A 15,000-nucleotide genomic window follows, 5' to 3' on the forward strand; every position below is an offset into this window, starting at 1 on the left:
AGCTCTGAGCTTTCACTGCTGTGTACATACTGTACATCTGTGTTTATGGTGTGTGTCTCCCTCGGGTCCTGTGTTAATCTGTTTATCGCTGTGTGTTTTGGAGAAAGTGTTTATGCAGACTCCTCTTTTTAAAACAGGCGCTCACGTGTTGCTCATTAGAAGTCCGACTCTGCCCTTTTCCCTCATATTTAAACCGCTATCTCTGTTATGTTAACGGAATTAAGAACAGTGGCACTTTCCTTCCATGGCGGCCTTGAAATGACTTTATATTTCCAGTTCCTACAGGTCAGTTTAGTGTTAAGTTGTTATTCTGTAGGTTTGTGCAGAATCATTCCCAGCTTGGAATTCTTACTCCTGAGAGGACCCTACCCTAACCCTCCATTAGAATCGGAACATTTACTCTAGCTGAGCTGTAATGTGGTTGTGTGTTCTATAGCTACACACACACACAGCCATGTTTCAGTCCATGCTGGAGTCTCACAACACCACATTAGTTTCCAGTTTATTCCATATGTGAATAAAGGTTTGAACACACAACAAAACCCAAACATGAGGAAGATGTTGATCACACACTCAAACCAGAGTTTGTTTGTCTTCTGAGGGTGCTTCGCTTCACAGATTCCTTGTTGTTTCATGCTGCTCTGGAAGTGGCCCAGACAAATTTTTGGAATCACTGAGGTTGAGATAGCAGAGACATAATTATACATGTGGTTCTCTGTCAGATCACCAAACTGAGCATTCCTGCACAGTTTTTCTGGTTAACCACATACACACATTTATATTCCTCGGGATACTTTGTTACTTATGGAGATGCAAGTTTTGGTAGTTGGCTCTCAGCATAGATTCAGACTTCAAAGCAAAGAAGAAGATGAGAGAATTCTTGTAGTCTGCACACGCAAAGCATCCAGAAGTGTTTTATAGTTAATCAGAACAACTGCAGACACACACACGGGCTCCTACATTTCCCCCCGAGTACCCTGTCATGTTTGAATGTACACATCAAAGCATGTAGTGCCTGTTATGTGTGCGGCAACAGACGGTAATTAACTGGGAACATCCCAGTGGGACCAGTACTGACTGACTCTATCAATCACAGACGATCTTCTGCCACCACTGGAATGTCTGCAGGGAGCCTGCATGCTAACTCTTTGTTCACATATATTCTCCCTGAAGATAAATGTCACTTTCTTTCAGAACATCAAAAATGAAGAGGAATGTTGTGGTGCAAATATAATTGAACTGTTGCTGTTAGCAGCAACACAAGAAAACATCTACACATCCTTGAATAAAAACTGACACGAATTTCTCCTGCAGGCGCCTGTGTGTATTTCAAAATGTGGTAATAATGAGTTATTAAAGAGCGTCAAAGGTTCTGCACAAACAGGGGTGATCTGTCATCAGAATAATCAGATCAGGTAATTATGGAAAAGATAAAAGGCTAACATTGGCTCTCATTTACTTCTATCACTATCACACTGTAACACAACACTTGTACATGTTTTCATATGAAAGTATTAAAACTCATTAACAGTGTGAATCAAATCTGCACTTGGGTCTGTCAGAGGTTTGACAGCATGAAGACTTTAGCTCTCAGTCAGTCTCTGATGTGCTACATGAAGGCGTGAGCCGCTCACAAACCAACACACAACAGCTGACATCCTCACACACTCCCGCAGTCATTCTGGGTGAGTAGCGCCGATGACGGAGCGCTGGTCAGGTGGTCAGAGTGGTCGTGTTGGTGTCTGTGTCTGGGGGGGGGTTGCTGTGCGCATGTGTGTGTGTGTGGGTGTGTGTGCTGAGAGACACTAAGAGGGGACATGTGAACGGGTTAAGCAGGGAAGTGCTGGAGCCAGAGAGATTGACCCAGACATGACCTGTCTATGAGAACATGGTGTAAGCACACACACACACACACACACACACACACACACACACACACACACACACACACACACACACACACACACACACACACACACATTGACACACCATCCCAATACAAATGAGAGGAAGGCAGAGATGAGAACGAAGGCTGGGCCACTTTTTCGTGCTGTTGTCTTCTAATGTGTAATAAGCTTCACTGTGCTGATTAATTTAATCTCACAATTTGTGTACGATCACAAACTGCATAAAGACAAACTATGAAACTTTTAGAAGTGAATCTGTTGACTGAGGGATTTTTTTCTAGAGTCATTTTCTATCATATTATGTGGAACTTTAATGTTACTGGAGTGTCATTGAATTATCCTGGGACAATCTGGTTTCCTTTTACAGAACTAAACTACTCTAAAGAAAATGTACATGTGAACGGTTTCAGGCTGTCGGTGATGTGGATGCTTTCAGCTTGAGCTCAGACTCACCGCCTGGCATCACACCAATCAGATAACCACTGGTTGGCCATTTAAAAGCACATTGGCCGTGAATGAGCTGAAATGGAGCCTGGTCTTCTTCCTCAAGCATTACTTTAGATTTAGTTTAAGATTACGTGCGTGTGTGTGTGTGCGCGCGTGTGTGTGTGCGTGCGTACATGTGTGTGTAAGAGAGAAAAGGTACGTAGAATATAGTGTACATACACCAAATGTGTTTACAGTAAGGCCTCACCAACACATCCTTTGCCACAGCATCTGTTTGTTTGTGTGTGTGTGTCTGTGTGTGTGTCTGTGTCAGTGTCTGCGTCTGTGTGTTGAAGTCCCGATATCCTGTATGAGTGATTCTGTGTTAAAACCTTTCCACAAATTTGTTTACAGATGTTAATGGTTTGTATGTATGTGTGAAAGTTACGTAATCCTTAATAAAGTGAAAGTTCCTGTGTGGGTGTGTGTGTGGGTGGGTATATGTGTGGGTGGGTGGGTGGGAATGTGTGTCACTGCTGTCTTTCTTTTTATCACAAGCTGTGACTCAGTTTGGGTGTGTTTGTGTACATGAATTTTGTGTTTACAGTGTGTGTTCATGTTGGTGTGTTCAGTTTTCCGAACAAGTGTCCCACAGTTATTTCTACCCTGGTTCTTTTCTCCTCCTCCTCCTCCTCCTCTCTCCATCTCTCCTGTCGTCCTCGTGGATCAGCTGATCTGTAAAGAAGCAGTAGTGAGATGTTTATGAGCTGTGGATGAGAAGTGTGTCATTACAGTCGCTGTTTGTTGTTGTTGCTTGGGTTACATCTTGGCACCAACATCAGACTTTGTCTCAGTGAAATCTCTGATGATGTCGGAGCGTTGCAGACCTGATCTCTGATTCTTTGTGGTGTTTAGTCTCCAAAAACACAGTTGTGCTCTGGAAAAACATTCCAAATGAACAACAATAGCTCAAACCATCATGGAACAAAAAGAGTCACATTTACGATGCCGGTGAAAACAGTCAGACAAACTGTGCTGTGGTCTTTATTAGCGGAGACGTTCCAGAGGGCCTGCGGAAAGTCAAAATGTCATTGATAATAAAGAGCAGCTTTCCATTGAGCAGCTACTTCCTCTGTGTGTATATAATGAAACACACACACACACACACTCAGCAATGATACAGAGATATTCACACCAGCTATTAGAACAGAAACAGCGAACACATGTTGGAACATTTATGTTTGCTGTGGCAGCAGCAGAGCTCTGTGTGTATGTTTGTTTAAGATGACTTGATGGGCTGTGGTGGGTTAGACACACACACACACACACACACACAGTGCTGTGGCTGTTAACAAGCAGATGTCCCGACATCTCACTGTCACCCCACCCAAACTGAGGTCACATCACACACTTTCACTCTGTCCGACTGTCACGATTCTCCTGCTGTGGCCTGAATAAAACTTTTAAAGCTTTCTGCATGTTTTTCATTTCTCAAACTTCTTCGAAGACATCAGGAGTTTTTTTTTTTTTTACCGGTCTCTGTCATCAGTGCAAACATCCCATGCTTGTAAGTACACCCCCCCCCCCCCCCCAGCTCCAGTACACATGTGGTTCTAACGTTTGCTCGACTGGAAAACCAGCATAGCCCATCGGAGCTGTGGGGGCGGAGTCAGGGAGGACAAATGTCCAAATATAAACCAAAAAAACAGCTTTCTGTCTGTGCTGGATGACCCCACATTAGCTGGGCTTTACTCTGCGAGATATCATGTTGCCACGGTTGCCGATGGATTTCTGAGCTTACGAACATCAAACTGCCTGGTCAGCTTCGTCTGCTGCCCTTCTGCGTGCTGCGTGCCTCCGCCTGCTGCCTCCATCCCAGATAACTGTTCACAGCGCTGCCCCACAACTCCTCGCCTTCTTCTGTCTTCTCTGTTTCAGGGTCTGTTTCCTGTAGCTTTTCACCACAGTTGAACAAATGACTGTGGTTTTCCCTTCCGGCCATTAAAGGGAAACATTGCTCTTATTTGGCACGGGCTTCAGAAACGTCCTACACCTTTAGTTGGAAGCGAGAGCTTTATTGCGCCCGTTTTTGGATCAGTTGCATCTTAAATGGTCGTCTTATCTGTGTTGAGGCTCCCATGAACGCAGAAGCTTTCTGTTGTTGGTTAGAATGGAGACCAGACTTGTCCCGACACATGACCTGCTCTGCTCTGACGTCATGATGTCACACCACAGCTGTCTAACAGGTGCTCCGCTCCAACCTTGTTGAACCTCCTCCTCCTCCTGCTCCTCCTCCTCCTCTCTCCATCTTTTACATTCTGCCTTTACCTTTTAATTACTAATTATATACGTCATAATTAGAGGACTAATTTACCTTATTTTGATTTGTTGCCTTCCTTACACCCACAATTGTGTCTCAGTTTTGACTTTTATTCTTTATTAAATATAAATCAAAGCTGATGTGGTTGAAATGATTTTCATGAGCTTCCAGGAGCTTGATGATTGAGAACCTGCAGCCGTTTCTCTCCCCTTCTCTTTGGGTTCCGTCCCACCAAGTGTTGCATGTTTTTTCCATCCTTTCTTTAGGCTTCTGTTATTTCTTATCAGCTGTGTCTGTTTCTGTCAGGACGAATGGTTTGTGTTTCAGTGGTCCAGCCTCTGTGTGAGGTTCCCTCCCTGATAGCCTGGTGTCCTCCTGAAAGATAACGTCAAGCGTTGCACCCAAATCCTTTGTATGAAGCACAGCAAGGTGACGGCGGAGGGTCTAAGAGAAATGAGGTTATGTTACTGTTCAGACCATCACTCCTCATCCATCTTTCCTCCCTTCTGACGTCACCAGCAGTAACACACGAGCTCAAACGAGCATCCACAGGAAGGAAACAAAGCAAGGGAAGATAAAAAATCCATGACTCAGTGATGTCACCTTATATAAAACAAGCCAGCGAGAGGGACAGAGGAGGTGTGGTCATTGTCTGAGCTCATTTTCTCATCATTTTCTTCAGGCAGGGCCAGTTCAGTCTATAACAACTGTACAGCATCCGTGCGGCTGGGACCTGAGCTTGTCTTCTGGACCTGCCTCAGTATCACCTGGCAGACGGTTGTGGTGGGTTCAATTCCCCAGCTCCAGCAGGCCTTTCTGTGCTGTGTAGCTCATCCTTATGCACATGATTTTAAAGACATTTAAATTCATTCAAATTGTATGTCTGTAATTCCATTTAAATGGTCATCTGATCAGTTCTCTTAGATCTGGACAAGATAAGTTGTCATGTAACTGTCCATCATTGGATGACTGTAGTAACTGGCACGTGTATTATTATGCAGGATGATGCTGGAGAAGTGAGAAGATAAACACAGAATGAGGGATAAAATGAACAGAACGCTTTGACTTCCCGCACAGTTGGTAAAAAAAACAACCGATGTAGAGCAAACAAACATGGACATGCTCACAAGCCCCTCTGTAGTCTGCTAAGCACCATCTAAATGTAATGCTAGAGTTGGCTCTGCAGGTATGGAAGCCTGCAGCAAATGGACCACATCTCCTCCCCTCCTCTCTCTCTCTCTCTCTCTCTCTCTCTCTCTCTCTCTTCATCTCTCTCTCTCTCATCTCTCTCTCTTTCTCCCTCTCTCATCCATCTGAACGGTCTGTTTCAGATGCTGTGTATTAAATTAAAAGTAACATTTAAAAGCTTCTATTTTACTGCTGACTGTGGGTTAAATTAGTTGTTTTGTTTATTTACATTGGTAAGAAAAATTAAATTATTTTCGTTTTGTGACTTTTCATATTTTAACATAATAATTTCATATTTACAAATTATATAACATAAATGTGCATCGGTTAAAGATAATTACCCCTTAAAATACAAATTTATGCCCAGATCCAACGTACAGAAGTTTATCTGATAAGGGTGACGTTCCTGTCCTGTTTACACAGTAATGTCTGACCTTTGACCCTTTATTGTTCCGAACAGGAAAGCACGCAGAAAAGTGGCATGTTAAACACAATACCTCCGACATCACTCTGAGCGGGTGTGTGTGTGTGTGTGGTGTGTGTGTGTGTGTGTGTGTGGGAAGGGAGTGGGGGGGTGGCGGGATAGTTATTTATGGGGTGAAGGTTACAGAAGAGGTCAAAGTTAGATAAATAATTCCTATGTTCTGTCGCTCCCTCACACTACCATCTTTGTTCCTGTTAAACTACAGCAAACACACACACACACACACACACACACACACACACAAAACAGGGATTTCATTCACACTTTCTTTCCTGCAATGTTTCTGTTATTGTATTGAACCAACATACACATACAGGTTACACACACACACATGTGCTCACACACTTGTGAGCACCAACATCCTTTCACACAAGCCCTAAACAAACGATGCTAAACCAGCAGCTCATAAATAATCAGCACTGACAAAGCAGACAAGAGTGTTTCTGCTGCATCAACATGGCTCGTACTCGTGTCCTGGCTGGAAACCAGTGGGTACGTCCTCCCAGGATTAGCCTGGAATGTACGCACTTCCTCTCCACTCCGTCACTCTCATCTTTCTTCCCTCCTCTCTCTCTCTCACTCTCGGCCTTCTGTTTGCTCCTGTGAGGTATGAAGCATGTGGAATGATCAGTGTCATAGAAGAGGACCCATTTTATTCCGTCACAGTCTGACGTGATAGCTGACAAATGTTGGCGTGTCTGATTTCGCGTCGTTTTAAAACTGATTTTGGTTTCTGTTGCGCGAAAGATCACCTCTGCTTTCGATTCGCTGCTGGTGTTGCCTGCTAGGTCAGAACGTGCAGGAGCCATCTTTTTGTGGGGGTGAAAGAGTGAGATTGGTTTTTAATGAGCGGGAGATTAGTTCAGATGTTCTTCACAACAGTCCAGATGCAGAGCCTCACAAACACCTTTGAACTTTTAGTCGAGTCTTTGTATAACCAGACTGCATCCCAGGCTGGCACCACAGCCCAGTTCACATTTCTTCATGTGAACAGATTAGATTTTTTAGAGGAAAGGTTGTGCTGCTGCTGGAGCTACGTCCCCCAGCCCTCTCCCACCGTATGTATTTCTGTGTAACTTTCTGAAAGAGTTCCATGAAGGCTGCTGGGATGATTTCCTCTTCCCCGTAAACACTCTCGCTCTCCCATGACCGTTTCCTCCACCTGGAGAGTTCTCTGGCTTCTACCTTCGTGTTCACTTCGTCAGACACAGCACGTGATCTGGATCTTCTTCACAAACATTTCATTATTGCTGAACTGAACTACACAAACAAAAGCTTTCACACACTCTTAATATTTCCTGGACCTCCTTCAGCTCTGATCGGGACACACTCACTCCAACATTGCACACATAAGCGTCTGTGATGTCACAGATTTATTTCCATCCATTGTGGCATAGGAGGGTCAGACTTCTCCAGCACATCCCAAAGCATCTCGGGGGGGGGGGGTAGCCCATCCATGAAATGATGTCTCACCACCCCTGAACCACTCTTTCACTATCTGAGCCCCAGGAATCCTGGAATTGTCATCTTGGAATATGCCCACATCATTAGGGAAGAAGAGCTCCACTGAGAGAAGAACCTGGTCATTCAGTATCTTCAGGATGTCTGACCTCATTCTTTCGGCCCATAATGTTGCTGAACCTGGACCCAGGGCCTACAGCAACCACAGCTCAGAGCTCTGCCCTCCCAGGCTGGTCTGAACTACACTTCTGTCATGTGATTCCTCCAAACCCTGAGTGACCACTGGTCGCCATCATTCAGGATTTTTTCTGACCACATTTCTTCTTCTAAGATGATGGAACCCTCCCTGTTTTTTTTCTGCAGATAAATGGTTGGTGTCACAGGTTATAGTTTTGTGTTGTGAAATCTGAGAGAAACTTCAATGGGGACGGGAATTCTTCATGTATCTGGAGCAGAGATAAAAGCAGATGATGAACTCAGCCACACGAAGCTGCCGTTTCCTTGAAGTCCACATAAACCACTGAACACATCGACCACAGAGCAGCATGTTGGCAAAGAGCTCAGCTTCAAAGCCTCCTCAGTACGTCTCGGTCTCCATCTGGGAGCATGAAAGTTGACTTATACATGGTTGTCCTGACACTATAGGACATATGTGTGAATGAATGGATAGTTGTTGTCCACACACACACACACACACACACACACACACACACACACAAGGGATGCTGCTGTTTCTCATCCTGATTTTTCAGACTTAGATACAAACTCAAAGGTTTTACCACAAGACCCAGTTTTCCCAGTTTTGTGTTGAAAACCAAGCAGTTCAAGTCTGATGCTACTGATTCTAGTGTCCCAACTTTTGCTGATTAGAGCTTTTTTGGATTCAGTTCATAGTGATTTAGGATGTTCCACATGCTGGGTGTGTAAGTCTGTACAGAATTGCTCCATTCCTGTTGTTAATGTGTCTGTTCTGCTTTAGGAGAGCACTATGGTGTTTTTCCAGGCCTGTACACCAACACCACTGCAGTGAGGAGATGTTTTGAACCTCTAGGAACACTTTTTTCATGTTATTTGAAGCAGGTTAAACACCCTGCAGGCTCTGATGCACTTATAGATACAAACTCACTCTTCTCTGCTTACTGCTTAAATAAAAGCCTTGTACTGTACATCAAGACCATGTTATTTCCATACATGTTCTCCTTCCCCCGATGTTCTGCGGTATCAAACCTCAGTCCTTTTTTGGGCCTCCAGCTTCCTGCTGCAGTTTAAATGTTGTTAAAATGTCACTGTGTGTTTGTAGAAGACAAAACGGAGCAAAGAAATTGTGTTTATAGTCAACAAAGTCCTTGATAGAAAAGTAGAGGTTCCACTCAGCAGGTACTGAGTGGGTGTTGTCAGGTGTTGTCACCCCCCTTTTGTTGCAACCACAAAATAATTATTCTGTGATTACAATAAAACAAGTCTTACAAATATTTACATGCACAACCATGAAATTAACTTCCTGACATAAACGGCACATTTTAGTCACCCGGCTGCTCAGTTTTTCCTCTGATTACACAAACAGGAGTTCTGGGTCCAGGCTGATAGAGAACAAACAGAAACGGTCCCCTCAGAAAATGACCACAACCTCCATTCATCTTCACAGCCCACAATACACACAGACTGTATACTGAGGGTCCACCACAGAGCTCACACACAGACAAACGCTCCCAATCCTCATATGAGTCTGGTTACACACACACACACACACACACACACACACACACACACACACACACACACAAAGGCAGCAGTGTTCTCCTAATGTCCTCACAAGCGCAAACGTGCAGTCCGCTACACGCCGTGAAGCTTTATATCCTTTTAATATCACCTGCTAAGTTTTAGTTCTGTTGAAAAGCAAGCAGCAGCAACTTGTTGGATTGATGATGCAACTATCAAACAAGAGAAATCAATTTGTTGACTCACGCAGCAAATGTGTTATTATGCTATTAAACTATATGATAAAAGGCAAATTTGTACAAAGAGTAAAAGAAAAGCTGGAACATCCTGAAGTGTGTGGAGAGTAAAGTTGCTGATAACACTTCCTTTTTCCTGTTTAGCTCCAGTTTAATGTACACAAACTGTGAATTTAGAAGGTCACGAGACTGTTTTAGTCCCTCTCTTGATTAGATTAGCCAAGGTGAGATAAATCACCCGAACCAAACAATGGCTCCCGTCTTTTCTCAGCTGTTCAGAGTGTGTGCGTGTGTGTGTGTGTGCGCGTGTGTGTGTGTTTTGCAGGTCTTTCCTTGCACGTCTGTAAGTGTATTTTTGGCTGTGTGTGTTCATGAAATGATGATGTTAAAATGAAAATATAGGCACAATAAAAGCACAGATTCTTCCCTTGTATGCAGCTTTCACAGTCTAAATGAATCTGTCAAACACGATCAGTCACTCTTGTGTCCCCTTCTCATAAATGGCTGTTTTTATTGCCAAACACTCACACACCAGTCCAGTGTGCTGGCTTGCTGTGTAATATGAGATGGTGGTCAAAGCGCTAACGCTAACCCTCTTAATCCTCATCCGCCTCAGTGGCTCCAACCGATGACCTCAAAATCTAAAAAAATTGTTCTTGCATTTATTGACTTGATTATTTCTTCGGTGAGTTTAATTCCAAAGATCCAATTCCAAAGAAAAATCCTGCTAAACGAAGGGCTGTGGTCCTTAAATCACTGCTCTGGTTGGTGAAGGCCTCCGCCAGTAAAGAGCAAGAGTTCAGGATCTGAATTATTGCAGGGTGCCACATTGCTCAGGTCAGCTGATGATGTGATGTTGTTAGCTTTAACCCAGAGAGTTCAGGTGTTTCACACACAGGTGAGTGCAGAACGAAACGCTTGTCATCGTCATTTCCCTGCTCCGGCCCCACAGTTTCCATCTGGGTCTGATTTCATCCTGACTTGGATTCAGAGGATCACAGCTTTTTAAATTCAGGTTCCAGTATTGCACCAACTGTACTGTGAGTGTGTGTGTTGGGGGGGGGGGTGGGGGGGGAGTGGCTGCGTGTGGGTGTGTGCACATGTTGATGAGCAGTATATTTTGTTACATCATTTTAAGCACACACTTCCACCCACATTCACACCTGTGGTAACAGGAACTTATATATTTGCCAAAGATGCAGTTTGTAGACTCTGTGACCTCTCTCTCTTCCTCTCTGTATCGTTCTCTCTTTCACTTTCTCCTTATGCATGTCAATAGTCTGTGTGTGTGTGTGTGTGTGTGTGTGTGTGTGTGTGTGTGTGTGTGTGTGTGTGTGTGTGTGGTTATCCAGTAGAGGAGGTTTCTCAGGTCTGACTACTAACCCTCCATTAACGTGTTCATGGTGGAGTGTTACGTCTGTTTGCACATATTTTCCACCACTTAAAGAAGTCACAGAAACGTGTAAAGCTAAATGTAAAAAAAAGAGGAAACACATTAGTTCACATATTTAAATTGTGTTATTGTATTTACATGTTATATATTAAATTTCTATGTATTTCAGCATCTCCATCACTTTTCTTTTTTATACAAACTTTCTTTATTGATGTTTTTCACAGATAGGGAATCAAAAACATTGGTATAGCAGTGTAACAAATTTCCAATAGTAAAAAAAAATAAATATATATATATGTATATATATACACACATACACAGACACACATATGCATACCCATATATAGAAAAATAAATAACAAAATGATAAAGGTGAAAATGAAGGAAAACCACATACGAGACTGTTCAAAAATAAATAGTTAAATAAATTAAATAAAATTAATGGGAAGGGGGAGGGGTTGGGGGGAGGGGGGGGTGGGGCTCAGTCAGGTTCTGCTACAATGGTCAGAGAGTCGATGTGCGTCCATCACTTTTCTAGAGGTTTATTCTGTATTCTGCTTTATCAATAATCAATTTTACATTTTCATGTTTTTATAGCAGAATTTTTACCTATTTTGTTGCAACAAAATGTCAAGAAGAGGTTTCTTAAAGTCCTTTTTTCCACCAGTCATGGAAAGTTGAAGCTGTCGTTGGATGAAGTCATCCTTTCATTTCTTAACGTCTCCATTGATTGGGTCACATGATGACACTTTCGGAGATGTGTCGTCTCACCCAGACTGGCTCAGACAGTTAAGTCCTCCTGGTTGTCATGGACATGTTTGATGTACACATGTTTGGCAGTCCGAAGGTCCCTCCAACATGTGTGAGGTTGGAGAGGGTGTGTGTGTGTGTGTGTGTGTGTGTGTGTGTGTGTGTGTGTGTGTGTGTGTGTGTGTGTAAGGTCACTCTGATTGTGGTTTGCCAGCCTTGGGTGTTGCCCCTTCCTCCCTCTGCTCTGTGTGAGCAGTGAGGAAAAACACCCAGAGGCTTGAAATATGAAAAGGTCTTAAAAAGGGGCAAATATTTGTCTGCAGGGCTTTTCTGCCTCACTGCTCCTGCCCTGCTCATTTTATTTCCCCTGATCTGTGATAGAGGAGAGACAGGAAGAGTTTAGTTGCAGCAGCGCTGTGTTTGAGCATCACTGTTACCAGGGAGGCATCGTTGCCGTGGGCACAGAAACATCTGACTGATGACAGCTGCTGGAGAGGAGGTTCTGCTGCACAACTGTGTTAGTGATGGAGCCGTGCTGGGAACAGTGTGTGTGATTAGACTAGCCAAGGTGAGATAAATCACCCAAACCAAATAATAGTTTCTGTCTTTTCTCAGCTGTTCAGAGTGTGTGTGTGTGTGTGTGTGTGTGTGTGTGTGTGTGCACGTGCGTGCGCTTTTCATCGCCTGCTTTTCATCATCTCCACACCTGAAACACTTTATATCCTTTTACATTAAATCCGCTTGTTTGACATTTTCATATCATTCTGCATTATTTTGTGGGTGTGTGCATGTCTCCGCACATGTGCACGCGTGCGTGTGTGTGTTGGTTTGCAGCAGGGCGTAGCTGCACAGAGAAAAAATATCTTGGCCGACCACGACACCCACTATACCACACCCAGAGAGAGAGAGAGGAGGGAAAGGGAGAGAGAGACTCAGGCCCACTCCCCCTCTCCTTCCCTCACCCTCCCTCCTTCCTTCCCTCACCCTCCCTCCTTCCTTCCCTCTCCCTCCTTCCCTCTCCCTCCCTTACTCCCTCCCTTACTCCTTCCCTCTCCCTCCTTCTCTCCTTCCCTCTCCCTCCTTCTCTCCTTCCCTCTCCCTCCTCTCTCCTTCCCTCTCCCTCCTCCCTCTCCCTCCTTCTCTCCTTCCTCTCCCTCCTTCTCTCCTTCCCTCTCCCTCCCTTACTCCCTCCCTCCTTCTCTCCTTCCCTCTCTCCCTCCTTCTCTCCTTCCCTCTCCCTCTCTCCCTCCCTCCTTCTCTCCTTCCCTCTCCCTCCTTCTCTCCTCCCTCTCCCTCCCTCCTTCTCTCTCCTTCCCTCTCCTCCTTCTCTCCTTCCCTCTCCCTCCTCTGAGGTACTTCATGGTAGCTGAGTGATCGTTTGTTCAGAGACGTTGACACACTGAAGACTACAGTAGTCCGTCCACCTGTCTCCAGCAGGTTTCTTTGTCTTCAGGACATCTTGATCCAGCCTCCCTGTTTCTGACATATGACAGATGAGGTGGGCGGGGCTTAAGATGCTGGTTGATCAGCTGCTGCTCCTTCTGTCGGCTCATTGACGTGAGCAGAGCTCCTCGTGTGTTCCGGAATTTCCAAGCATGGAGTTTGACTCCACACTAGCAGATACGACTGTGAGACTCCAACAACGAGTTCGCCAGCGTCTCCCAAAATATCTCTTTTTCCACAAAAGACACTTGGTGCGTGCGGGCGTGCAGGCGTGCGTGGAGCTCCCTGGGTGGTGCAGCGCAGGGCTGAGTCGTCAGTGGTCACGCACCGAGACGGACGAGTCTGTTGTGCTTCAGCAGCACATTCCTGACCCAGAATAGTGTTAAAGACTGGCTGTCCGGCTCTGCCTGGGCTGTCTGCCTCCATCCATCCATCTATCTATCCATCCATCCATCCATCCATCCATCCATCCATCCACCCATCCATCCATCCATCCATCCATCCATCCATCCATCCATCCATCCATCCATCCATCTATCCATCCATCCATCCATCGATGATCATTATTATTGTTGTTGTTGTTGTTATGTGTTGTTGTTGCAGATTTATCTGCTGCTGAGGTGGAGCAGCACACGTATGTTCAGGCTCTGAGCTGCACCAGTGTGTCCGACCTTTTCCCAGTACAATTCCAGTAAAGTTTTCCTGTTATGGAAGCTGAGCCACTGGTTCTAAAATACAGTCAAACATAAGAATGATTCTTGGGGGGAGGTTGTTTTGGGTCCTTTCCCACGCTGTCGACCACACCACTTTGTTTTTTGACTCCACTGTTGTGTCCTGTCCAACCACCTCGTCTGCACCACACCACACACACACTCACACACACACACACACACACACTCTGCTGACTGGATTGTGTAAAGCGTTCAGGAGTCTCCTGCCTGCTGATTGGTTGGGATGCGGGCAATCTGTGCGGCCGCCTCTATTTTGCCGACGGCTGCCTGCCGATGAATGCGGCGCTGCGATGGGCTGCTAAGACGAGCACCCAGGCAGAACGTGTGGGCTTTGAACGTAGCAGAGATTCCATCACGGTGCCGCTCTTATCGACACACGGCCTTTTGTTGCTGTGGTTTGTGTTTTGGTTTGGATCAGAACGATCAGAGTTGCCCTCAAGGATGAGCAGCTCCGATACGCTGACAGCAGGAAAAGATGCAGGATTTTCTTTTTTACAGCCGTACAGGAAATCAAGAAAGGTACACGTTAATTCAGCTTGTTTAGAGTTAATATACAGTAAACATTTAAATAAAGGATAAAAGGAAAACACTGCTGCTATGAACAGCTGATTTCGGAGATCTTTTTCGAAGCTCCCAGCACTTTTCCACAAACCCACAGCTGTCCCACATCTCCAGAAAATCACAGCTCACAATGTGGATGTGAAGATTTGAATAATGAAGCTTCTAAAAGTGGGCATGAAAACTCCGATTAAAGTGATATTTCAGAGCACCGCAGGCCTCAGACGGGCAGCGGTGACACAGTCTGGAACACACACGCTACATCTCTGAAAATGAAACACCTCCTCAGTAATTTGGGGGCAACAGAACCAGAATGGGTCCCTGAAGGAGGCCCGACTCAGTGTCCGGAGCTCCAGGTCCATGCCTCCAGGCTGGAGGACGTGC

At 44.9% G+C, this 15,000-nt stretch overlaps 2 protein-coding genes across 2 annotated transcripts in view; one reads left to right on the forward strand and one right to left on the reverse strand.

Annotated features, from left to right (window-relative positions):
- The window catches only part of tmod4 (tropomodulin 4 (muscle)), a 291,784-nt gene extending 291,336 nt beyond the window's left edge, over positions 1-448 (reverse strand). Inside the window, exon 1 of the mRNA XM_057044531.1 lies at positions 445-448. The gene's annotated coding sequence lies outside the window, so the exon portion shown is untranslated. The remainder of the gene's footprint in view (positions 1-444) is intronic.
- Positions 1-15,000, forward strand: part of bbs9 (Bardet-Biedl syndrome 9) — a 72,670-nt gene that overhangs the window by 54,271 nt on the left and 3,399 nt on the right.

This window comes from Takifugu flavidus, chromosome 10 (genome assembly GCF_003711565.1).
Source record: "Takifugu flavidus isolate HTHZ2018 chromosome 10, ASM371156v2, whole genome shotgun sequence".
In the NCBI taxonomy this organism is placed as follows: Eukaryota; Metazoa; Chordata; class Actinopteri; order Tetraodontiformes; family Tetraodontidae; genus Takifugu; species Takifugu flavidus.